General features: G+C 49.0%; 4 non-coding genes across 4 annotated transcripts; 2 read left to right on the forward strand and 2 right to left on the reverse strand.

Moving 5' to 3' along the window:
• Positions 1-1,938: 1,938 nt before the first annotated feature.
• Trnas-cga (transfer RNA serine (anticodon CGA)) lies at positions 1,939-2,020 on the forward strand. Its single transcript has one exon. It is a non-coding gene; the product is annotated as a tRNA-Ser (tRNA).
• Positions 2,021-2,689: 669 nt separating this feature from the next.
• Positions 2,690-2,762, forward strand: Trnar-acg (transfer RNA arginine (anticodon ACG)). Its single transcript has one exon. It is a non-coding gene; the product is annotated as a tRNA-Arg (tRNA).
• A 468-nt stretch (positions 2,763-3,230) lies between these two features.
• Trnai-aau (transfer RNA isoleucine (anticodon AAU)) lies at positions 3,231-3,304 on the reverse strand. The gene has a single exon. It is a non-coding gene; the product is annotated as a tRNA-Ile (tRNA).
• A 12,513-nt stretch (positions 3,305-15,817) lies between these two features.
• On the reverse strand, positions 15,818-15,911 carry Trnai-uau (transfer RNA isoleucine (anticodon UAU)). Its single transcript has 2 exons — positions 15,874-15,911; positions 15,818-15,853 (listed from the first exon to the last, which is right to left on the reverse strand). It is a non-coding gene; the product is annotated as a tRNA-Ile (tRNA).
• Between the last annotated feature and the right edge of the window lie 10,302 nt (positions 15,912-26,213).

Here is a 26,213-nt window from a genome sequence, read left to right on the forward strand (position 1 = left end):
TCAAGAGAAGACAAGCCATAGAAGATAAGCAAGGCATCTCAAACAAAAGACTGTGGCTCAAACTATACAAAGAACCTTAAAAACACAAAAATAAAAACACAGACAAACCAACTAAAAATGGGTCAAAAATCTTAACAGACATCTCATTAAAGTGATATACAAAATGCGAATTAGCATGTGAATATCATACATCATCAAGGAAATGCAAGATAAAACAATGAGATACCACTACTTACCTGTCAGGACCACCAAAACTAGAACAATGACACCAACCCCTGACAAGGATGTGGAGCAACAGGAACTCATTCATTGCTTGGGGGGATGCAGAATGTCAGAGCCACTTTGGAAGACAGTTGGACGATTTCTTACAAAACTAAACATACATTTACCATACAATCCAGCAATCACACTCCTTGGCCTCTAACCAAAGGAGCTAAAAACACAGCTGCACAAATGCCTGTACACACATGTTTATAGCAGCTTTATAATCACCAACAGCTGTCCTTCAGTACGCAAATGGATACAGTGGAATATTATTCACCACAACATGCAATGAGCCCTCAAATCATGAAAAGCTGTTGAAGAAGGTTTAATGTACATCACTAAGTGGAAGACAATGGGAATTTTACCCTAAAGTCAGGTAAAGAACGTGTCACAAGAAGAAGAAGGACTAAAAGCTGCTGCTGTGACTGGGAAACAGTATTAGCATTTGCAAGTTACTGGTCCCCTCCACAAGAGCACAGGACACAGCATCTCTACAGAGGATGAGGCAGGGATGGGGTAATGGTAGATGTTCGTAGAAGCCACTTTTGATTGCTTTAATTTTCTCAATGAAACAGGGAGCAAAGTCATCAATTGAACATGAAGATGAGAGAGGAGGGGTTGGGCTTTGAGATTAGGGAAGGTCATAAATAGGCACTCACAGCAGGAGTGGGGTGGGATGATCTAGTGTCTTAGGATACAGTGATGTATCAGCCCCGAAGACTATTTGAGAGACACTGTCCTGAATTAGTAAGACCACTCAGCCAATTGTGTGCTTTCTCTGGCCACAATCAGCTGGTCAGAGAAGTACAGATGCAGAGGCAGGGGGGTCGAGAGTGAGGCTAGGCAGTGACTCTGGCATGCGCCAGGTGAGGGAGAAGAGAGGACCTTGGTAGGAGGGTGGAACAGGGAAAAAATGATTGAGTCTGTGGATATTTGTTCAAGCAACAGATACATGTGCAAGTAACAAAGCTGCACTGTGCACCAAATAAGTTTTCCATGCCTAGCAAGTCAGAAAGTAAAGACAAGTGAAGATTAAGACACTGGTGCATATCCCAGGAGCTCTTGCTTGAAAGGGAGAGAGAACTACACAAATGACAAAAGGTGACAAATACAGAAATGGAGGTGGAAACTGGGGTGGAAACCTTAGGGAGGGAGAGAGGCAAGAAGTGCCAATAAGAGATGCCTAAAAGTGTGAGTCTCAGCCGACTATGGCTCAGGAGTAAAGAGCGAATGTGGGAAAGACTGGTGGAGATGGAGCAGGGAGCCGCAGAGCTGCCACCAGCCAGAAGCAGAAGCCGCTTAGCCGCTAGGGACCCTACTGTGCAGAGATTACTACATTTATCTGGTACTCTAGCAGTTCCCGGCGTCGACGGTGGATCTATTTACCACTAGATAATGGGTTCTATTATAGAAGGATTCTTGCTTGTTTTGCAATCATTATTTCTACAGTGACTGACACACCGCAGGCCAACAGAATAGATCGCAAATGTTGTAGAAAGTCGGTCTGCTGTTTTTTTTCAATATGTGTGTTGTTGTTGGTGGTGGTGGTGGTTGCTGTGGCCTAAGGTGCGTGGAACTGGCCTTCCCGTGGATGTTGTCTGATCCCGTTCATGCTACATGGCAAATGGTTTATGGTGGTCTTCAGTGTAATGTGTACACCCCACAATGTCAGGGGCTGTGATGGCCGAGTGGTTAAGGCGTTGGACTCGAAATCCAATGGGGTATCCCCGCGCAGGTTCAAATCCTGCTCACAGCGGTTGCGTTTTCTCACAGATTGCCTCTGTGAGTGGTGGCTTTCCTCTTGTAGGACGGTTCAATTCTCACCTCCCGGCAGCAGCCTACGTTTGTGCCCCTCGGTAACCGAGGCAACACCCTGCGTTTGGCTTCTTCCTTTTCAAACCCGTGAGAAACTCGTCTCCTTAACAGGCCTACCTACATTTTTAGCCATTTTTGCTTTAGCAAATTTTAAGTCGATTTTATACTTTAGTAAATGCGTTCCTGAGTTGAGTTTTTATGTCAGATGTAATTCTTAAAGATGTATGATACTTCTATTAAGTTGTATTCCTAGGTATTTTTCAAAACACATGTCCGCTGCCTGCAGCTGCCCACTGAGCTGCAACGCCGTTCGTTTCACAGAGAGCTGCCCACGGTGAGGGATCGCACTGTGTGTTTTTAAACAGGAAGAAAAGACTGCAACACGTCATTTAAAAATAACGCGGATCGTTCGCTACCGGTCATGTCTTCAACAGACATTTTTACGTGAGTGTACATTATGCCAGAAAAACCCAAGACAACATGCTTTTCTCGCACCGTTCCGGGTCCTGCTTCGCCGTGTCTCGGAGGCGTCCGCGGAGAACCGTTTCCTCCGGCACCGAAGAGCCGCGGAGGACCCGAGGGGCTCGTAACTGCGAGGTCGTCCCGCCGCGGGCCAGTGGCGCAATGGATAACGCGTCTGACTACGGATCAGAAGATTCCAGGTTCGACTCCTGGCTGGCTCGTCGTCCCGTTTTGCTGTCCGTCCAACTCGAGACTTGTTGCGTCTCTTCCGGTCTCTAGAACGGAGGCAGGCTGAGGGCAGGCTGAGGAAGGGCCCTGGAGGAAAGGCGCAGGAGCCGCGGAGGAAAAGACAGCGTGGCTCCTGGTGAGCGAGACCCCGACGTGGATGCGCCGCTCGCCGTTCTTTTGCTCCGCGGCTCCTTCCCCTCGCTCACCTGAGGGCTCAAGACTGTTGGAACCTGGGAAGACCCGGCACCGAGGGCTCAGGAACACCCTTCCTGCCTCTGCCGCGTCACAGTGGCTCTGAAGTTTCGATTTTCAATTCCTCCGACTTTCCCAATGTCCTCCATAAGTGGAATTTACCTAAAGCTGTAATCTGGGTGCCTCCCCTCACCCCTTCTTTTTTTAAAGAGTCCTCGTTGGAAAGCTCAAACTTGGAGAGGTCTAAGCCGGTGAAGAACAAAACGTCTTGGCCCGTACGGGGATCGAACCCGCGACCTTGGCGTTATTAGCACCACGCTCTAACCAACTGAGCTAACCGGCCGGACGGGGGAGACGGGGTTTTGGAGAAAGTGGCATCTCAATTCCTTAACGTTTTAATGTTTCTGAAAATAAAAATATTTCCTTTCTCAGCCTTTCCAAAAGAGACCTTTTGAAGCCATATCCATAGGCTTTCTCGTCCCAAGATTCAATCTGGAAACCTCGGAGTCGGTCGGACGGAAGCCGAGTCCCGGTCTCCCGGGAGGCAGCTGTTCAGTGTTTGCTGTCGTCGGCGGAGGCGGCCGGGCTCGGCCGAGGCGCGTCGGTGCGCTGGTGGCAAACTGCAAGCCTGGGTCTGACGACTGGTCGCTGACCCGCCGCAAAGGGGCGCCGTGAGCGTGGAGCCTGACCTGCGGGATCCCCGCCGCCGCTCGCTGGGTGTCCCTCGCACCCCTCCTGCAGGGCACCGCGGGGAGCCGAGCAGGCGCGAGCGCGGGTCGCTCCTGGTCCGGCCTCGGTGTAGACAAGAAGGAAGGAAATCCCCTTCCATATTTCCATTTTCCATATTTCCGGGCTTGTATCAGCTCTTTCTGATTCTCGAGCTCTGCTGCTTTCGGACGCCCAGTGACTTTCAACCAACGAGCTGACTGAACAGTCAACACAACCAAAGTGATATCTGTATCCATCCTGACACCGACAACGGCCCAAGCACGAGGGTGGACGCTAGGAGACGCAGAAGGTCTCCCCGGGCTCGGACTGGTGTCTCTCCAGTCTTGGAGAGCTCTTTCCTGGGGCTGCAAGTGCTCAGCTTGGGATTCTTAAAAAAACCACATGAGCGGAAGCGACAGGGCTCAGCAGCCGGCGTCCTGCGCTCGTTCCCACGGGGTTTGTGGAGCCCTGGGTCCCCCATAGCCTCCGCGGAAGGAGCTCGTTTGCTGCGCCTTCAACTTCAAGGGCGTCGCCTCCTTCCTGGCTCAGACACGTGGGGCTCCTGGAGCAGCGTCCCCCACCCCGACTCGGCCTTGAGGTGGGTGGCCAGGGCCCATCTCGCTGCCGGGCTACGCAGCACCCAGCTCAAGCCCTGCCGCGGGAACCCTGCACCCATTCACGTTAATCACGAAATAATATTAATTAACAATATATTTTACTTGACTACAGTATATGCGTGTGTGTGTGCGCGCGCGCATATATGTCACACGTAACCTTAATAAATATTACTGACGTTCAGTTTTACTTAAGATATTATCTCTTGTTTTGCTGCCCAGTAAAATGACTGATCAGACCCTGAGACTATTCCTGAAGCTGCAAACAACTAAAGATTTGAAAAATAAGCAAAGTTTCTTAGAAAATTCAAGATGCTGGCAGCAAAGACTGTTCCTATCAGAATCTAAGTGAAGGCAGAAACAAAGAGAGTTAGGCAGAGAATTAAAAATACTTAGACCTTGGCTTCTCTTTTTTTTTTTTTTTTGTTTTATTTATAAATTATTCAGCAGTGCTTGAGTTGGAATCCAGGACCTACCGTCTGCTAAGCAAAGGCTCTGTCTCTGAGCCACACCGCCTTACTTTGTCAATGTCTTCAACATCCACGTTCACACCAATAAGGCAGTGTTTTTCTTGTTTTCCCTCAAGGAACCACTGGAAGCTGTAGAGGCACCAAGTGTATGGAGGAGAGGATATAAGAAGGTCTTGTTCATGATCGTGGTAAATGTATGCAGCCCCCTGTACAAAAGGCTCTGTGGACCTAAGAGTGTAGCTTAGTTTGCACCAAGTAGCAATGTGAAAGCCAATGGGTATGAAAAGAGGAGACAACTGCAAAACCCAGCATTGCACGAGGGACCTGAGGATCTTGCATCTGAGGTGCCCCACCTGAGCTACTTAAGCCTGCTCTCAGGCTGGATTTTTTTTCTCACCACTTCCCTTAAATAGTCTTTTTTTTTTTTTATGTTACATTTCAGAAAACAAACAAAAAAAAAATTCTTGTTCTTTTTTTTTTTTTTTTTGCCCTTTTCAAGAATAATTATACAAAGTAAAAATAATTTTTAAAATCAGACAGTGGGGAAATCAACCCAAATTTTCCTGAGTATATCAGAAAGAATGAAAAAAAATAAGTGATAAAGGCTCCTAAGGATATGAACTGTGCAACCATATGGGTTCAGTGATCCAAAGCTCCTTTCTAGTGGCAGGATTCCTCAGAGTGTTAGAGTCTGTAAACAAGTCAAAATAACACCTGGCATTTTGCCAGGGGAATGTTAGAGTTCGTAAACAAGTCTGGACGGTGCCTGGCAAAATGCCAGAGGGAGTGGTTTGAGAAGTAACGCCAGCCAGACATTAAGTGTGGAGATTCCTTATTGGTTGACTGATGTATCTAGTTTATGCTAATTAGATAAGCTGTGTGGAATGTATAAATACTGCTCCTGTCCTGCAATAAACGGCTTCCACTCCTGAGGCATCAGAGCTTGGATTCCTAACTACTCTATATTGGCTAAGCCTCTCTCTGAGGCCAGGGGCCCACTCTCTAAACCCCTATTGCCTCTGTTACAGATCCCCTCACCAGGCTCCAGCAGGCCCTCCTCTCCCTGATCTCAAATGCCATTTCACCTTTAGGTGCCTGAAAAGCAGGGATTTGCTCCAGGGGTCCTCATCAGACACATGCTGGGGCCAACCTCTGCCCCTGTGGTTTATCTTTTGAAGGGTCTTGACCCTTTGGGGATGGGTCCCTTGCCTATGAATGTTGGCCGCAGCCTTTCTACTCATTAACAAGTATAAGAAGCTCACCTCTGGGGTCCCACTCACCATCTTGGCTGTCCATCACCTAAAGAAACTCCTCACCTACCAGGGCTCACATTCCTTACCCACTGCGGCCTTTGATCTCTACGGGTTTCCCTGGTGAAAGGTCCTAGTCTTACTTTCCACTCACCTTTAAACCCTGCTACTCTCCTCCCCGCTCCTCAGGACCCTTCCACCTCTTCTCCCCTTACCCGTTGCATGCACTGAAACTCTGGGGGTGCTTCTTCCACACCCCTCCCACACACAGGAAAGCCCCTGCTCCAGGCAACATGCACATGCTTCACAGATGGCTTCTCCTTCCTCCAGGAGGGAATCCGTGGGGCAGGGTATGTCTCTCTAACCTCCCCAATAGCACATCCAATCAGCAAGCTGAACTGGTTGCCCTCATCAGAGCCTTCACTTTGGCAAAGGGAGCCTCCCTCAACGTCTACACTGACTCCAAATATGCTTTCCACATACTTCTCTCCCACTCGGCTATTTGGAAGGAGCGTGGATTCCTCACCACCAGGGGAACTTCAATTACTAATTGCCGCAGTCCGGCTGCTGCTAAATAACCGGGGGGTGACGAACAACTTGTGAACGTTGATACAGCAGGAGTAGGAGCCCCAGCAAACTTCCAGCTGCCGGCTGATGATTGGCTCACAGCGGCCCCAGCAACATCTAGCTGATTGGCTCCTCTGCGGTGATGCTCATTGGACTGTTTCCCTGCCCTTTCAGACCACGGAGCTGCTCATTGGGGGACTTTTTTGGCTCCACCCACGTGACCCAGCCAATGGGCCTCAAGAGCAGGAGGATTGTGGGAGGTGGAGAGAAGCTTGTGTGGGAGAGAGAGGCTTGTGGAAAGCAGGTGGTGGCAGTTGAGGCTCTGAGGGTTTTTCCTGAGAGGCTGTTTTGTTTGGCGTGTGTGGTTCTAAAAATAAAGTTAGTTTCTTTTGACAAGTGGCTCCTGATTGTGCCCAGCCAGACTGCGGCAACTAATGCCCCCTTTATCTCCGATCTCCTCCAGGCCTCAAAGCTTCCCACTGCCATTGGAATCTCACATTGTAAATCCCATCAGACAGACACCTCCTTTGTCACACTCTCCGAAAACAACAAGGCAGACTCTAAGGCGAGGGCCACTGCCCTCCAACAGCCTTGATGGACTCTTCCCCACCTGACCCTCAACAGATGCTTACCTTCCTTCACAACCTCTTTCACCCTAACACCACATCTTTAAAACAATTTCTCACTTTCCACCTTAAACTCTCTCCAGAGGACCTACAATTTCTCTCTCTCTTTTTAAAGTATTTATTTTTTAGATGATTTGGACCCAACATCTTTATTTTATATATGTATTTTATGTGGTGCTGAGGATCGAACCCAGGGCCTCACACATGCTAGGCGAGTGCTCTACCGCTGAGCCACAATCCCAGCCCCCTACAATTTCTCTTTACCCTTGCTGCCTCCGGTGAAATCTGCCAAAAAACCAGTCCCACTTCCAATTTCCACCCACCTGCCTTCCCTTTACACCAGGCAAGAGGACATCTCCCTTGTTCTAATTGGCAGCTGGATTTCACCCATATGCCCCCGGTCAAGCTGTACAAATTTCTCTTGGTACTTGTTGAATGGTCCTGAATTTACTTCCCATGTTTCACAGTCTGTAGCTAAGGCACTCAACTTCTCCTGGCATTTTCATATCCCCTACCATCCCAGTCCTCTGGAAAGGTGGAACGTACCAACCGGGCCTTGAAGAACACTCTCACTAAACTGTCCCTTTAATTACATTTAGATTGGACTAAACTCCTTCCTGGGCTCTTCTTACGTTACAAGCCCTCCCAAAGAAGCCACTCAACATCTCCCCTTCCGAGCTTCTATGTGGACAGCCTCTCTCCCTGCTCAGCTCACCCCCCTCTGACTCTCATCACTCCCTCAAACCAACCCAACCCCTGGCTCCTCATCTTTTCTGGCCCCTTCTTGCATACAATAGGAACCTTCTTTGGCAAGACAGTAATGCCATTCTGACAAAACCTAGTTCTGCCTCTTCCCCCTCTCCCACTCAGTCTCCTGGTGATCTGGTACTTTTTAACCCCCTCAATAGGCCTTCCTCCTCCTCTCAAGTCTCTGCAAAATGGACTGGGCCCTATCGGGTCATTCTTACCGCTCCCTTGTCAGCTCGCCTTGAGGGCATCCCATATTGGGTTCATACCTCCCACTTAAAATGATTTTCTCCATCCTTTTACACAGTGACACCCACAGGCCCTCTCAAGCTGAGTTTCTCTAAGGCCAGAACCCCCAATCTTCCTTCAGTCTCTGAGGACCACAGGGACACTGCGGAACCATGAGTACCATCCCTCCCTTTTCCATTTTTGCCCTCCTCCCTTATTCTGACTCACCTCCGGGGGACCATTAGCAGGAATTACCATTCCAATTCAAACCGTACAAACCATACAATCTCAGCTTGATTCTTTAGCTGCTGTGATTCTGCAGAAACAAAAGGGCCTTGATCTTTTACTACAGAAAAAGGCAGACTTTGTACCTACAGGAGGAATGCTATTTTTATGTCAATCAATCTGGTATAGAAAAGGACAAGATAAAACAACTCCAACAGGACCTGGAGCACGGGAAACAACTGCTGAAGGATAGCAGCTACGTAACCCCCTTCTCGAGCGGGCACTTCCTCTCTTGATCCCTAAGTCATTAGATCGTTTCAAGACCAGATTGCTGAAGTCTGGCTGCAGCAAAATAACCGGGGAGTGACGAGCAACTTGTGTAGATTGATACAGCAGGAGTAGGAACCGTTTATTGTAGGACAACAGAGGTATTTATACATTCCACACAGCTTATCTTAATTAACATAAAACAGATACAGCAGTCAACCAATAAAGAATCTCCACACTTAATGGCTGGCTGGCATTACTTCACAAACCACTCCCTCTGGCAAAATGCCAGGCGCCATCCAGACTTGTTTACAGACTCTAACACCAGATCCCAAAAAATCTCTAACCAAACTAAAAACCAGGTTGTGTTACAGGCATATACCAATCCCTCACCAAAACTGGGGTGCTGGGGACAGCATTCCACCACCACTCAACCTCTGTCATCATTCCAATGACATGCCATGCCCCTAGTGAGGGATTCAAATGTCACCCCTTCCCAGCAGGAAGCAGTTATAGAAGATTGACCTACAACGTCCCTGTTCCTTAAGGTGCCCAATAAAAACAAAAAAGGGGGGAATATAAGGTTCTTGTTTAGTAACTGGATGGCCATCTTAAGTGACATCTTCCATTTTAAGGAAAAATCTTCACTTTCCCAACCAAGTGGGAAAAGACTCACCACTCCCTCAGACCAACCCAACCCTAACTCCTGCATTAGAACCCACCCGGCTCTGATTCCTGAGCCTGGCCATTAAAGGCCCAGAACCCAAGCCCGTTTTTCCTCTCTGCTATAGAGAGACAGCTTTTATTTGTCAACTCTGACAAATAAACTCCCTTGAGTGTCTCCATCTCATTTCTCACTTACCTGTCTCTCATTCCTCGCTTTCCCCTGTCTTTTTAAACATTTTTTTGAACTTTATATACATTGAATGAAATAGAATCATGTCTGGCTCTTTTCACCAAATCATGTTTGAGATTCATCTGTTTTTTACTTGTAAACAGGTCTGTTCCTTTCCACCGACTTGTGCTTAACAGATATGGTACATTTTACTTACCCATCCTGGTGTTGAGGATGTCTCCTTTGAACTGTCTCCAATTTAGGGTTATCACAAAAAACAATTGTTGTGCATGACTTCAGATGAACATAAGAACTCATTTATCAGGCAGGTAGACAGATGGACAGAGGAAGTGCTGAGAGTCACAGGACACAGGCCATTTAGCTCTACTAGACGCTTCTGAAGTCATGCAAAACAATTGCAGGATGGTGCTTCCTGTGATAACCCAAATTGGAGACAGTTCAAAGGCTCCTCAACACCAGATGTCCCAGGTTACTCTAAACAGCAACACTAGGGTGTCAGCACAGCATCTGGTGCTGTTAGTCACTGTGATTTCAGATACCTGGCCCAGGAGGTAGAGATAGCTCTTCATGGTTTTAATTTACAATTTTCCTTAACTAATATTTTACACCATTACATATGTTTCTTTCCATTTAAAAAATTGAGATGGCTTTCAAAAATTGAGATGGTGGAGTCCAGGAGAAGCCTCCAGAGGGGGTCAATGCCTCTGAGATCCTGCAACCTGTCAACCAGGCAGTCAGGGGCCACAGGACTCCACCCAGTGAGGTAAGGTTATTTTAAAAGAAGGCACTCCCTGCTTAAAGCAATACTCAGTGACAGGAGGCACTCAAAGGAATCCAACACATACTTAAAAAAAAAAAAGTAATGCCATTTGATCCAGCCCTGACAGTCATCTTTTAATACTACAAATGGAAAAATAAAAATCTGAGGAGTATCATTTTGTTCAAGACTGATGAACTCTTAATGACATTGTCCCTACAGCGCCTAGTCGTTATACCCTTCCAAGTGCTTTGCCAGCAGAGTGTAGATGGCTCACTGTTCTTGATCTAGAAGATGCTTCTTTTGCATCCTACTCAAAGGGGAGTCACAATTACTTTTTGCCTTTGAATGGACAGATCCTCCATCAAAACCCACCTTCCATACTATTGGGCACTACTGTCTCTGCGATTCAAAAACTTACCCATGATTTCTAGAGAAGTATTGGCTAAAGATTGGCTCAACTGGGAGTACTGCTCCAGTCTGTAGAAGATACGTAGATCACCAATCCTGCTTATGAGCTCTGCCTAGAAAACACCATTCGGACTCATTCACCTGACCAAGTGAAGTTACTAGGTACAAATTTACAAGGAAGAAGTTGTTTATCTGGGGTTTCAGTCACAGAAGGCTGATAAAGACTAGAGACTAGCAGAGAAAAGGCCATTGCCAGCCTTCAGGTCCCTGGACCTGCAAACAATTATGAGGATTCCTGGGGAGATGGGCTACTGCAGGACATGGATATCTAATCTGCAGCTTATAGCTAAGCTCCTATATGAGCCTTTAATTGGGATAGAACTTGAGCCCTTAATTTGGACAACAGAGTGTCACACTGCCTTTAAATCTCTCAAAGACCAACTGATGTCCCAGCGCTGATTCCACCTGATTTTTAAAAAGTCATTCAAACTGTATGTGCATGAGTGACAAGGAATTGGGCTGCAAGTTCTCACTTGGTTGCTGAGGGAAATTCTAAATTCTCAAAGCAGTTAGCCCACAGGGCCAAAGGACAGCCTCCTTGTCTGCAGGTAGTAGCTGCCACTTGTGGTGTGCTAACGGAAGCTGAGGAATTTACATTTGGCTGCCAGTCTTGTCTATGTGCCACACCAGGTCTTAACCCTGCTGGAACAAAGGGGCAGACACTGGCTAAACCCAGCCACCCTGCTGCCCACAGGTCCTGAGCCCCCAACCTCATACCATAAATATGTGGAAGTTTCTTTTCTTTTGGTACCCAGGATTGAACTCAGGGGCACTCAACCACTGAGCCACATCCCCAGCCTTATTTTTTAATTTTACTTAGAGACAGGGTCTCACTGAGGTGCTCAGTGCCTCGCTGTTGCTGAGGCTGGCTTTGAAGTCATGATCCCCCGGCCTCAGCCTCCCAAGTCACTGGGATTACAGGTGTGCACCACTGTGCCCGGCCTTCATGGAAGTTCTTACTGCTGTCTTTGCCAGCCGTCTAGGTCTGATGGGTCAGCCACAATTGACTGGAAATTCAGCACAGATGGAAGCCGCTTCATGGACAAGGGAAAATGCCACGCTGGGTATGCAGTTGTGACTTCAGGGAGTCAAACCCCTCCCCCCAGGGTTTATCTGCTCAAAAGGCAAGTTTTCAAAAGGTAAAAAAAGCTAACCAGGGCTGGGGATGTGGCTCCAGCGGTAGCGCGCTCGCCTGGCATGCGTGCGGCCTGGGTTCGATCCTCAGCACCACAGACAAACAAAGATGGTGTGCCCGCCGAGAACTAAATATTAAAAAATTCTCTCTCTCTCTAAAAAAAAAGCTAACCAATCCAAAATACGGTCCTTTCCCACAAGGCTTGTGGAAAGAGGGCTCCTTACCTCTAGGAGTGAGGGAAGCATCCTCAGGAGATAAGCAGTCTCTTGGAGGCTGTCCTCAAGCCAAGCAGTGACCACCACATACTGCCCCTGACATCCAAAAGGAGACCCCATAATCACCCACAGCCATCACCTGGCTGACCAGGCTGCCAAATGGCACGCAGTGGCACCCAGATCCATGCTCTTGGCAGCCTAATGACAAATTTGACTTGACTTCTTTCTCTCCTGAACATTCAGAAGCAGATGAGAGGAAAGCCCGAGAGTGGGGCTTTGAAGACAGGGCCTTCCCCTCACTGGGAGACAAGTGCTCACGGAGTCATTCTCCTGCCCCCTGAGTGTCTGCTGGAGCGGAGTGTATTCATCAGGGTGTCACTGTAAGTGAGATGTGTTCACTGAACTTTTTAGACCATACCTCAGAGGCCAGGACTGTGTCAAGCAATAAAGAGGTGACACAAAGATGTCACTGTGTGCCAAGAACAACCCCAAACAGGAAGGCTGCCAAGAGCCCAGGCCACAGTGGGCCATGACCCTTGAAGATCAGCAGGTGGGCTTCACCCAGATGCCTGGGGCTGCTGGAAACATCAAGTGCTACTGGCGTTGGTTGACACCTCTTCCAGTGGGGTCGAGGCCTATCCCACTGGGACAGAAAAGGCCTCGGAAGTGGCTCCGGCTCTACTGAAGGCCATTATCTCCAGGGCAACACACTGACTCCACGGAGTGATCAGAGCCCTGCCTTTTTCTCTGAGGTAATGCAGCTAGTGGATAACGCTCTAGGAATCCACTGGAGACACCTGCTGTCTCAGAACTCAGTGGACAGGTGAGACAAAGATGAACCATACTCTAGAAAAAGCTCCAGCCAAAACCTGTCAAGAGGCCGGCTGAACACAGGGAAAGGTGCTGCCTGCGGTCCTTCCCTGCATTAGAGTAGCCCCTAGACACAGGCTACGGATTGGACCCTGCTGAGATGACACAGGGGAGACTTCAGATGTCTGTAAAGGAGATATCCTCCCCATTCTCAGAATAGGGAAACGAACGCATGATGAGTAGCAGCTTCAAGTTCTAAGGTCTGTGCTTCCTCTGGGACAAGATCTTACCCTGAGGACCCCTGCACCCTGTCCTCCAGGAGACTGAATCCTGTTAAGACATGGAAAAATCAGGATCCAGAAAACGAGCTGATGGAGAAGTGGACCGACTCTTGTGATGAGCTTCTAGCCACTCACACTTCCTCAAATCTGCTGTGGATCCGCCACACTTGAGATAAAAGGACACCACTGGAAATGACCCTTGTGACCCTCTTCAGGATCAACAATCTTCCCGCTGGACAGAGAACCCCTTGGAAGACCTGAAATATCTCTTCAAAAAGCAACACTCAGGCAAGACACCTGAACAATCACGAACCATACTACTGCCACTCTTCGGTCTCTTTGCTACTCCTCATTCCAGATCAGTTCCAGACTAACCTGTCTGCAGATGGCCCTTACCAGCAGGCTAACAGCCACCTCTCTCTGCCACCAACCCCTGCCCTGGAAAACCAGGCAGCCAATCTGCCCAGATTCTCCCGCTGGTCTGGAATCTGGGAAGACGGTTTTTCCCTCACCTGTTGGAAAATGCCTACTCCCCTCCTCTAAGCAACAGGACCCTAAGGTGTTTCTAAAAGCAGCTGCTACAAAACAGCATGTGCTTGCTCTGGTAGGAGAGGATGTCAGGGTCTCCTGGTGTGGAGGGGTGGCTGGGCTTCAGGTGCACAGTGGAGTTGGGTGGCTAGCTGTAGAGCAAGTTCAGCTGGGCGAGAGTGGCCCTGTGCGATGTAATGAATGACACCTGAGTCCACATGGCTCAAACTCGCTCTGTAAGGACATGGGACACAGCCTGTTCAGTGGGGATGGCCATGGGATTGCCCTACAGACCTACTGGGATAATTTGTTTCCATTTTCCCAAAGTCTACATAACTGGGGTGTGGTAAAAACCAATATAAGGCACCATACAAGGGGCCTTGGTTGTTCCACCCTGTGGCTCTGTTGACCCCAGGAGCAGCCTTGACGTGGAATTACAAGCCGAAGCCCTAGCTAAGCATAATTTTAATCAAATCCAATAGCCATCACCCTCTTAAATGATGAGACCACACAAATCCACAAGGTGGTCCTCCAAAATTCATACTAGACAGTATGAATGCCACTGGAGGGGAGCTTGTGCTGTGGGTACATCCCCAATGACTCAAAAAGTATAACCAAAGCAGTGAGGGACCTAGACAAGAATAGCGCTGCCATTGACACTGTCCAGTACTGGCTGCAGTCAACCCTTCCAAATGGAGGTGCTTAACATTTACTTCCCCTTCTCATCTCCTCTTTAGGTGCTGTTTAACACACTGCATTCTTAAGACTGGTGCTCCTACTAATCACACCAACATGACAATTCGTGTTACATTCTCAGAAAAGCACAAGAAACAAAGTCTTCCATTCCAAGGTTCCTACAGTGCCCCCTGTCAGCAAGAAACAGTTAAGAAAAAAATAATAATCATGCCCTTCCACCCTTTGCCCCCATGGAAATGGAACGGTGGCCTGACGGTGGGGGTTTGAAGGAGGGCCCTGCTGCTAAGTTCATGTGATCCCCTTCTTCCCTCTCTTTTTCCTCCCTCCTTCTGAGACCTCCTGAGCCATTTTCTTCCACAGTCACCTTAGAGTCCAGGAAGAACAGGTCTGATGGACCACTTGTGATAAGAGTCAAAACTATGCCCAAGGGAGCAGCAACTTTCTTATCACAGATGAGATCATGACTGACCAGCCATGAAATAATGATGGACAGGCCATGCCTGACCAAGATCCCCTGCCTTGGCAGCTAGGCAAAACTTCCAGTTCTGCAAACCCCAACCCTTGCACCCATCCCCCTTTCCATAAAACCTCAAAGTCACTGTCAGCCCCGGGGAGACTGGGCTCCCTAACTTCCTGGTGTAGCTACACTGATTAAAGCACCTTTCCTGCTCTTTACCATTATTTTTCCATTTGTTCTTTTTTGGGGGGTGAGTGGTCAGATCTGATTTGTTGGAGCAAATTAACCCTGTGGATTAGGACTCTGGTACCATTATCCTCTGATTAAGGTCTATAGAAAACTAAACCCCAGTCCAGGCAGAGCAAGGAATGGCCCAGACCCTTCAGTAAAGAAGGTGTGGGTCACCCTGCTAGGAAAAGAACCATGACCACTGAAGTGCCTGCTAAAAACAAAGAACGTCTAGAATTGGGGTAGAGGAAAGTAGCCGTGACTACCAGCTAGGAGCCTGGGGCCAGTTACAGAGGACATCATTCATGGGCATTTCCTCCCATTTTGTCATGAATGTAAATCTGCGAACAAATTGGGAAAACCTTCACACAGGCCGAGCACGTGGGCCTGCCGTTCCGCGCTGGGATGGGCACTCGTGGTCCCAGCGGGAGGTTATTGCGCAGGAGGAGCGGCGAGGTTCCCGGGCCGCGCTCGGCGCCGCCTGCAAGCCCCGAGGAGAGCAGAGCCGCGCCTGCGCGCACGCGTGCGCCTCGCCGGTCCCCGCGGGCCCAGCAGTCCCTCAGAAGGGCAGGCCTTCTTCGAACAGGAGCGGCTTTGCTCCCGCGTAACAGACCGAACGGCCTATCTCCTAGGCCTCTCTGCGTTCTCACCAGGGAAAATATAACGTTCAAGCGAAAGGCGTGATAATGAAATGCCTGAAACCGGGAAGGGAAGAAAACATGCTCCAGGTGAGGCTCGAACTCACAACCTCGGCATCACCCGCACATATACTGCTGTATAAGTACCGCGCGCTAACCGATTGCGCCACTGGAGCATGCTTTCCCGCGTGCGCCCCGCGTCCTCTACACAGTCAACCGCACCCCGCGCCGCGCAGCACCGTGCCGAGCCCTGCCGAGCCTAGCCGAGCCCTGCCGAGCCCGGCCGAGTCCTGCCGAGTCCGGCCGAGCCTAGCCGAGCCCTGCGGAGTCCGGCCGAGCCCTGCCGAGCCTAGCCGAGCCCTGCCGAGTCCGGCCGAGCCTAGCCGAGCCCTGCGGAGTCCGGCCGAGCCCAGCCAGTCTAACCTGTATGATGTTTGCCGGGTCGACCTGCGCCTGGCCAAGTCTGGCCAAGCCCGGCGGAGCGCACCGGCTGTCGCCGCCCCCACTGTGGCTCGCCCAGCATAAAACACGAGGTGGCCGAGATACTCTACCTCCCTGCAAGAGGAGCGGAACCACCTTCTGACACCGAGCCAGCCTCGCCCGAGAAGGGAGACTGCGCCCCTCCTCACCGGCATCGCCCAAACGCTTTCCTGGAAGACGCGAGCGCTCCGCCGGGCCCCAGACACACCCACCACCAGCGGAGCGCGCCAGCCCCCGGCCCCGCTGCGCGTCCCCGCGGCTCGCAGCGCAGCAGGCTCCCGCCTAGGGCCAGCGCCTCTCGGCCGTGGCTCTCAGCAGCCCTCGGGGTCCCCAGCCTTCCCCGCAGCCCGGGAACCCCTCCGCGTCGCCGAGCAGGCTGAGCGCGCGCCTGCCCTCTAGGAGGCGGGCCGACTTCCTGGGGACCCCCGGAGGGTCTGTGAGACGGCACCTCCGGTGGCCTCTAAAGGTGACGGCCGGTTGCGTTTCTTGACTTGTTTTAATCCGGGAAAAGGTAGCTGCACCACACCTGGGGAGCTCGAGATGGGGGTTTCTTGGATGGCTGCGGTCCTGACCGCACAGCACCCCACAAAGGAGCTGCATTAAGTTTCTCCACTCACCAGTGAAGGCCAGAGCGAAGGAAAAAGGGCCTGCTCCACGACTGGACGCCGGTTGCATTACTGTGGGGTATTATTGCGCATTTTGTTTTAAATCAGAGATTGAACCCAGGGGCGCTTTGCCGCTAAGCCACATCCTCAGCCCCTTTTAATATTTTTTATTAAAGAGAGGTTCTCGCTGAGTTGCTTAGGGCCTTGCTAAACTGCGAAGTCTGGCTTTGGACTCGTGATCCTCCTGCCTCAGCCTCCGGAGCTGCTGGGATTACAGTCGTGCTCACTGCGTGTTTTAAAAACACCTGTAAGTGAAGGCCGTATGAGCCACAGGGGCGCCTTTGTGGACAACCGCCCCACCAGAGGGTCTCCTGTGCTCTCTCCACGCCAGCGGGACACCTGACCCCACCTGAACCGTAGAGATCATTACCAGAAACAGCAGTGAAGCCAGATTTAAAGTTAGGTAGTCAGTGTAGTTAGGTAAATCGGGTCTAATATCGAGTGAGACCTAAAATGGAGGCCATGTTGAGAATGAATTCCGGGAAAAGTTGAACAACTCTTGGAATGTTCATGAAGTCCGGGAAAAGCCCAAGGCCAGAGCCCATCCCAAAGAAGTGTTAATGAACAGCCCCTGCAAACTTGAAGATGCTGACTCAGAAGTCCTTCCTGCCCAGATCACTTCTTTGACTCACCTGTGTCCCACCCCTCGGGCCTTCCCACCTACATTCCATCACTGAAAGAACTATAAAAAGGGGGGAAAACCGCACTTCCACGGATTCCATCTCTTGGGTCCCCTTCTTCCTCCGGGAGAAGTCTTTTCTGCTGTCCAATAAACTTCTAATTTCTACTCTGACCTTACCTAGGCGTGCTTCTCTAGTGTTATACTTCAACATTGGAGAAGCAAGGACTCGTCACCTGGTCAACAGCGGTAACAGTAGCACCCCAAAGTAGATGAGTTTACAACCATGCTATGGTTTGAATGTTTTTCTCTTGTCCCACTAAAATTCATTTTGAAATTTAATCCCTTTTGGCTCGCCCAGCACCCCTGGGAGGCTGAGGCTGGAGGATCACAAGTTCCAGGCCAGCCTAGACAGTTTATTGAGGCTCTAAGCAATTTAGTGAGACCTGTCTGAAAATAAAAAAAGACTGAGGATGTGGGTCAGTGGTTAAGCTCCCCTGGGTTCCATCCCCGTTACCAAAGGAAAGGGGGGAAAAAACAAGGAGAAGAAAGAAATGTAATTCCCACTGTGGTACTATGTTAGAGTCTGTAAACAAGTCAAAAATAACGCCTGGCATTTTGCCAGGGGAATGTTAGAGTTCCTAAACAAGTCTGGATGGTGCCTGGCAAAATGCCAGAGGGAGTGGTTTGAGAAGTAACAAAAGCGAGCCATTAAGTGTGGAGATTCCTTATTGGTTGACTGATGTATCTAGTTTATGCTAATTAGATAAGCTGTGTGGAATGTATAAATACTGCTCCTGTCCTGCAATAAAGGGCTCCTACTCCTGCTGTATCAATGTACACAAGTTATTCGTCACCCCCCGGTTATTTTGCTGCAGCCGGACTGCGGCAGTACTAAGTATTGGGAACTTTGAGAAGTGGTTAAGCCATGAGGGCCCTATCTGTCAGAGTGGGATTCATGTCCCTATAACAGAAATAGAGGCTCAGAAAGCTGCCTGGCCCCTGTCTCTGCCATTTGCAACAAGAGGCACCACCTTAGAAGCAGAGAGAGGTTACAGTTATTGGCATCAGATTTGTCATCTTAGGTCAGGAGCCATTTTATCTAGAGGCTCCAGCTGCTCTCCTCGGAGGGACAGCCCTGTCACTTTGCCTTATGCTACTGACAATAGATCTCCTGCGCGAGGTTTCCGTGGCACGGTCTTTGGACTTTGGGTGGACTCTGTGAATGTGCTTTCAACGGTGGTTCATTTTATGCTTTGAATATAGCCCTTGCTGCTCTTCCACTGCGATTTATTTTTAAAATGGACTTCTTTCTCTTCCTCTCTCCCTGCTCATCCCTAATCTCTCCCCCTTCCTAATCTCAGCGGAAGCTGGATTACTGTTCTCCCCGTCCTAGGCAGAGTTATCTGTCCTGGGTACCCATCCATCATAGGAATGAAGTGATCTGGACTTCAGGGTTGGCACCAGGAGATCACAGAAATGGCTATCTCCCAAATTAACAAGTGAATTACAACTCCAACAGAGAACTTGTGGAATGTAGCCTTTGAACCACCTCTTTAAAAGCCTCCTGTTCCTGCTGATGGGTGGAGTCACAGCCTTTGAGACGAGAGTTCCCTGTGTTTCTCCTTTGCTAGCAAAGCAATAAAACTTTTTTCCCCTTTTTCTCAAAACCATGTCCTCATTATAGAATTGGCATCAGGGACAAGGACCAGTCATGGGCCTCCCAGGTGCAAGAACAGTTCTGAAGAAACATGTGCCAGACACTGTGTTGATTTACATAGTCTCCTTGTTCTACAGCTGGATCTAGACAGAAGAGACCCAACTCACAGGGGCTAGAACCCAGGGCCTTGTGCATGCAGCTGAGCTATATCCCCATCTTAAGGGATGAAGTTGCACAAGACCTCCAGTACTCCCTGGACAGGCTGACTCTCATGTCAACCACACAGGCTTCGGGCTTTGTAAGCACAAAGTTATGATGACCAAGAAAACTACACAGAAAGCTAATGTTTTAAATTCTTGATGTTAAAGAAAAGAAAAGAAAAAGACCATCTCCTTGAGATAGGAATTTGGGAAAACTGGTGCTGAGTCTGAAAGGAAATGCCCGGGGCCATTTAAATGCAAAAGGCACTAGGGACAATTTCAAGGCCTAAGCAACACACCTCAACCCACACCCTTCTCACTTAAATAAATCCCACTGTTTACTCTTCCCTCCCTTTATCTTCTGAGAATTTTATTCTTCAAATTTGTGAGACAAGAACCCAGAAGAAATTGGCTATATGGGGGATCTAGTCTCATCTCAAAACTCTGGTTTCACCAACAATAATGTCATTGTGGATGTGTGCAAGTTGTTTTCATGGTGCTACATGATATTATGTTTAAAATATGGAAAAACATGAATGCAATAAACAGGAAAATCACTGAGTCTTTAACCAACTTTGCAAAGAGATGAAGATCTGGTAGCAAGTTGTTGGTGGACCCTAGGCCAGAGGCCCAACTGTGGGGGTCCCAACAAATCACGTCCAACCACTCACTCCAAAAAACAAATGGGAAAAGTGATCATCTCCATCAGTAAGGCCCTACCTGGCCAATCCTGAGATACTGACCACCAGGACCACAACACGACCAAGACTCCTTGACCACACACCCTTCTGGTCCCTGTTCTATATAATCTGGGAGCTCATGTTGGCAGCCCAAAGACAGGACTCAAAACACTGGTCCCCTTGTCTTCCTGGTAGAGCTCTGCTGAGTCAGATTCTTTCCTGCTTTTCACCATTACTTTTTTTTCTTTGATTTTTGGGGTGAGTAGCCTGATTTGTGCGGACCCCAGAGTCAGACCTCTGGCCTAGAGCTCCATTCCCCGGGGCAGTCTCAGTTCCCCTCTGTGTAAGCCTCATCATGGGGTGATCTCCCTGCCAGGGTGACTGCAGGAGAGAATGATTCAGAGAAGGCCAACCAGAAAGGCAGGATGGAGTTAGTGCCTGTAGGTGTGGGCAATGACACAGGACCTCTAGCAGCTCTCTGGGGGTCTTGGGTCCTTGCTTAGCATCTGGACGGCCATCTTGAATGACAGCAGTCATTTTAAGGAAAAAGTTTTGCTTTCCTACCCAAGGGCCTTTCTGAGAAAGGCTCACCACTCCCTCATACCAACCCAGCTCTTAACCCCTGCATTAGGACCTGCCCGGCTCTGTTCTGAGCCTGCCCCATAAAAGTCCCAGAACCCAAGCCAATTTTGCCTCTCTCCACTGTAGAGAGATGGACTTTGTCAGCTCTGACAAGTAAACTCATGTGTCTCTCCATCTTTCATTTCTCACTTACCCATCTCTTGTTCCTCGCTTTCCCTTCAGGCATAACACTGTGAAGCCAGGGTGTTGACAAACTTTTGGTCATGATGTCCTTGCAAGTCTTGAAAACACCTTAGTTACTCTTACCTTGGTGCCTCAGCCTTGTGGGGGAGGATCACAGCTACAGGGGGACACACCTTAAATGGGCAGCATGTTTGCCCAGCAGGAAACTGACACAAGTTCTAGAAAGGAGCCACATGCCAAGTGAAGGCAGAGATCCCAAGCTTCATCCCACTTTTAGTCACCCATTGTATATCTGCGGCTCAGATGAAGAGTCAGTGCTTTTGGCAAAGGCAGCTTCAAAGTCCCTGTTATAGTCCTTGTATGAAAATCCTCAGTCTGTCTCTAGGAATCATCCTGTTAGGCTAGCTAAGCAAGAATCCCCCTAGCTTTGATGTTCCTATGGGTGATTCCTCTAACGGGACCTAACTCATCATCAGCGATGACTCTCTAGCTACCTTCCTCACTTTGGGAGTTCAGTTCAGTTTCCCCCACCCCCACTGCATTAGTGTCTCAGCCTGCGCATTGACAAGGCCAACAGCCCATTGTCCTAAAATACCTGTCAGCATGTTCACTTACAGATGCCACTTGCTTGCAGAAAGTTAAAGTGGATGCCCACATGCCCACATACTTCCTACTGATGACCACTGTGTTATCACACTCCCACCCACCAAGGGCAACTCCATCTGCTTCAAATGCCATGTGGACATTTGAACTCATTATAATCTCATGCTAATGACAAAACAGCCCTCAGGTTGTGGTGGCAGATCCAATCATGCCAGAGTTAGAGAAGAAAAGAGTCAGAGCCCGGAGTCGTATGCACCTCGTCCCTTCCCCTGGAGAGCTCTGAGGTCAGCCTACACCGACACCCGCACTACCCGGTCCTGGGAGAACCCAGACTCAGGCTGCAGGGACAAGTGCTTAGGAGTGAGGTGGCTCCCCTTCTCTGGTGGGCCCTGAATACAACTCCCTGCCCATGCCCAGAACTGTTTGGTCATTTGTGAACTGTTCTGAGTGGGAAAGAGGCAAGATAGGGAAGAAAAAAGTCATTTTATCGTTTATCATTTTGTACAGCTGGTGCTGTTTCTCATTCTCTCCTGGCTTTAGGGGCACTCGGTCCTGGGAGGCGTGGGCAGTTGCTGTGCAGTTTGTTACATCTGTCAGAAGCCCTGCTTTTTCTGAGGAATCAATTTCAATGCCTTGGTATAAACATTGCTTGTCTTGATTTGCCTTGTCAGCCCCACCCCAGACGGTCAGCCAGAAGTCTACCCGCCACAAACACTCTCCATGCCTCCCTTCTGGCTTGTGAGGGCTAGATCTTATTTGTCTGTTTATTTTGCTCTTCTGGGGATTGACTACAGGAATGGTGTGCTTCACCAGCAAGCTACATTCCCATCCTTTTAATTTTTAGTTTTGAGACAGTTTCACTAACTCTCCCAGGCTGAACTTGAACTTGCCATCTCCTGCCCCATCCTCCCAAACGGCCAGGATCACAGGCTTCACCACTGCAATTAGCTTCTCTTTGGATTTTAGAAAAAACAAATATATAAGCAAATAAAAACTCTAAAAATAAATGTTACCAAAAAAAAAAAAAAAAAAAAACCAACAACAACAAAAAAAAAAAACAGGCCATTTCTCAAAAAACATACAAGACAGCAGTCTGGTGTCTATTTTGCCTACTGTGTTGAGATGTTTAAGTAAACACTGATGCCAGGTATTTAACAGCTTTTTATCAATATGTACCAAAACTGCAACCCCTGAAGTGTAGTGGGTAAGTTGTGAATGTTATTGAAATTAGCAGGGTAAAATTATTATACAGATGGATTTCGTTTTCAGAATCATTTTCTTGTGACACCAGGCTGAATGATTTCCTGATGAACTCAGATGCCCATAGAGCACCTCTCCTTCATTCACTCACTAGTGGCGCGTACTGGGGATGAAGCCCAGGGCCAGGTGCACAGGCACTGGCCACAACGTGACACCTCCAACCCACCAGCACTTCTTTAAAAAAAATGTGTTTATCAAGTATATTTGACACCAACTGGCTTGTAACTCAGTCTCAAAGTTATTTTAGTGAGGGATCCACGGCATCACTCTCTCCTAGTCATTAGAGGCGTGCGCTATGATAAAGGGGTGCAAATGCAGGTACGAAAAGGCACCTCTCACCTAGAGTGACGGCCAAAGGACACGTGAGATGGATTCCAGGGGCAGGACTGGGCAAGAGGTGCCGCAGTCTGGCTGGGCACACAATCACGAGCCACCACACAGCTTGTAGATTCAAACAGCAACTCTTTATTCCTGAACTCACACCAGCCGTCTACAATCACGTTCTGGGGAAATCCACGTTCTCTGCCCAAATCCACTCCCACTGGGCTTCTGTCTCCCAAAAAATACTGTCTGAATCCCGTGAGAACTCAAGGGGAACTCAGGCAGCAGGATACGCCCTATTCCCAGCAGGAATAACCTTAAACCTGGAACCCCCTAAACCCGATTATCCTAAACCGGGAACACCCTAAACCTGGATCAGCCCTGGTCCTTGAGCAAGGTCACCTACATGCAATGTCACTGCAAAATGTCCTATTTCCACGAGTCCTTCCACTAAGCAACATGGGGTACTCTGGCAAGGAAATTGTCATACCTACTTGGCTAATGGCTCCCAGCAAAGAGGAAGGAAGGAAGCTTCGTGCAGATAAGGCAGTATTCATAAAATCTGGGAGCATTTTCAGGAACAACCACAGTCCTAACTTACAAGCAATAGGAAGTTACTCCTGATTTTAGTGGGAATGAATCGCTTCTCCCCATCCTGGTTCTTCAGCGATTTAAAGTCGATTTTTCAAACTTACTACTATAAATTCGTATTGTTTCCATAATACAAAGTTTATTTTTGACAAGTTTGTGTCTTGTGGGCACTATTAATCATTCAATACAAATGTAGTATATGGAAACTCCATCATCTTACTTTCCAATACAGACTATCGATTCTAACAATCATTTTTGATCATGACGTTAATCATTCAGATGTCATCACTGGTGTATTTTTGTGGACAGCTCAATATCAGGTTCGGGGTGATGAGTTGAGAGCGTCAGGAATCCTATCAGGACTGGGCCACCTTCCTGGTTTGCCGCAGTCTGGCTGGGCACAATCAGGAGCCACTTGTCAAAAGAAACTAACTTTATTTTTAGAACCACACAAGCCAAACAAAACAGTCTCTCAGGAAAAAACCTCAGAGCCTCAACTGCCACCACCGGCTTTCCACAAGCCTCTCTCTCCCACCCAAGCTTCTCTCCACCTCCCACAATCCTCCTGCTCTTGAGGCCGATTGGCTGGGTCACGTGGGCGGAGCCAAAAAAGTCCCCCAATGAGCAGCTCCGTGGTCTGAAAGGGCAGGGAAACAGTCCAATGAGCATCACCGCAGAGGAGCCAATCAGCTAGATGTTGCTGGGGCTGCTGTGAGCCAATCGTCAGCCGGCAGCTGGAAGTTTGCTGGCAGCTGGAAGTTTGCTGGGGCCCCTTTGGCTGTGGCTCTCAACACTGGTTCCTCTGTGACAGCTGGCTTTGGCTCCTTGGCCTCTAGCCACGTGTTGTCCCTCCCACAGCGTTGGCCAACTCACTGTGGGCTTGGGTTGCTCCTCTGTAGTTGTGCCTCATCAGACACATCATCCCTGAGCAGGGATAAGGTTCCTACTCTGCTAGGCCCCGAAATATCAGATCAGAGGACTCCTGTCTCCGGGGAGCTGAGACCCCAGTATGTAAGTGTGACAGAATCAACAATCCAGTCTTCAGACCTGCAGTGACAGACCAGTCAGGACTCTAGTTAGAGGTGATTGGAACTCAGCACCAATCGGTCTGTTAGGAAGAGGTACTCAGAGCCGGCTGACATTGGACTAATTGTATCCTAGCTCATGGGGAGCCCTGCCGCCAACCTCCGGTGAGGACTATTCAGGACAGCTTCAGGTCTGGCTGTCAGGAGGAGCTGTAGTTGAGAACTGGTGATTTTCTAGCAGCACTTCTCTGCACTCTGAGAAGACAAGACAAAGCGAAAGCTAGTTCCAGGTCTGCCATAGTCTGGCTGCAGCAAAATAACTGGGGGTGACGAGCAACTTGTGTACGCAACTTGTGTACGTTGATACAGCAGGAGTGGGAGCCGTTTATTGCAGGACAGGAGCAGTATTTATACATTCCACACAGCTTATCTAATTAGCATAAACTGGATACATCAGTCAACCAATAAGGAATCTCCACACTTAATGGCTCGCTGGTGTTACTTCACAAACTATTCCCTCTGGCATTTTGCCAGGTATCATCCAGACTTGTTTACAGACTCTAACATTTCTCTGGCAAAATGCCAGGAGCCATCCTGGCTTGTTTACAGACTCTAACAGGCAAGTGGTCTGTTGACTACTGGGGCCAGGGGTTGGGGGCAGTGGGGGTGGTGGGGACGACTTACCAACACCCTGACCATTACAGCACTGCAGTTATGTACTAACCAGGTTATGTTGACCAGGACATGAGAGTCACTGACATCGACAGGGGTTACCTTACTGACCTATTAACCACTGCAGCCTAGGGGCCATTCACTGACGTGTTGACCATTACCAGGAGGGGAAGATCTTTTTTTCCCTGTTGTCTTAGATATGTTCTGCTTTGTGAACTTGAACAGTACTATGTTGGGGTACCTGTGGATAAATTCTAATAATTGACTCAATGTGCTATTTGTGATCAACATTTGTAGACTTCTAATCATGGCCACTGTGGCATGGTCCCACGAGTCTCCTTTCCACCTCTCCTGGTGTCTTCTCTCCCACCTCACCACTCCCACCCCTGCTGCTCTGTCTTCTGCTCTCCTCCTCTCCTTCTTCTTTCCTCCCCTCCCCTGTTCTCCCTCCCGCTCACCTACCTAACCCCCTTCACTTCTCTCTGCCTCAGGGAGAAGGGAGAAGGGATGTGTGGTTCAGATCCAGGATGTGCTTATCATACCACACATATGACAGATATGACAGGTGGAAGGAACAGCAGCCATGCCACTTTGTCTTGGTCTAAAATATTTGCAGAGTAAAAAAATAAATTAAAAATTTAATGTCTCCTGCTTTGCTTAAGGTGAGAGGTATTGGCCCAGTGTCTACCTTCCATTCTCTCCCATAGTAACATTTTCATTTACTACCCTAAGTTAATGGCTTTCAGAAGCTTATCATTTCCTGCTGTTCTACCCAGCGCTGCAAGACCCAGTGTACTGTTTTCTGATCCCAGAGAACTTGGAGGACTCGGTGGAGATGCTTTGAACATTTCATTTCTCACACGCTCCTGTGGGGCAGGGTCAGGCAGGACACAATGGAAGGCCACAGGGCACCTGCAAGCCGGGGAAGCTGCAGGAC

Source organism: Marmota monax, unplaced genomic scaffold (assembly GCF_021218885.2).
Source record: "Marmota monax isolate L192 unplaced genomic scaffold, Marmota_monax_Labrador192_F-V1.1 WCK01_AAM20220418_F8-fsc00141, whole genome shotgun sequence".
NCBI lineage: Eukaryota > Metazoa > Chordata > Mammalia > Rodentia > Sciuridae > Marmota > Marmota monax.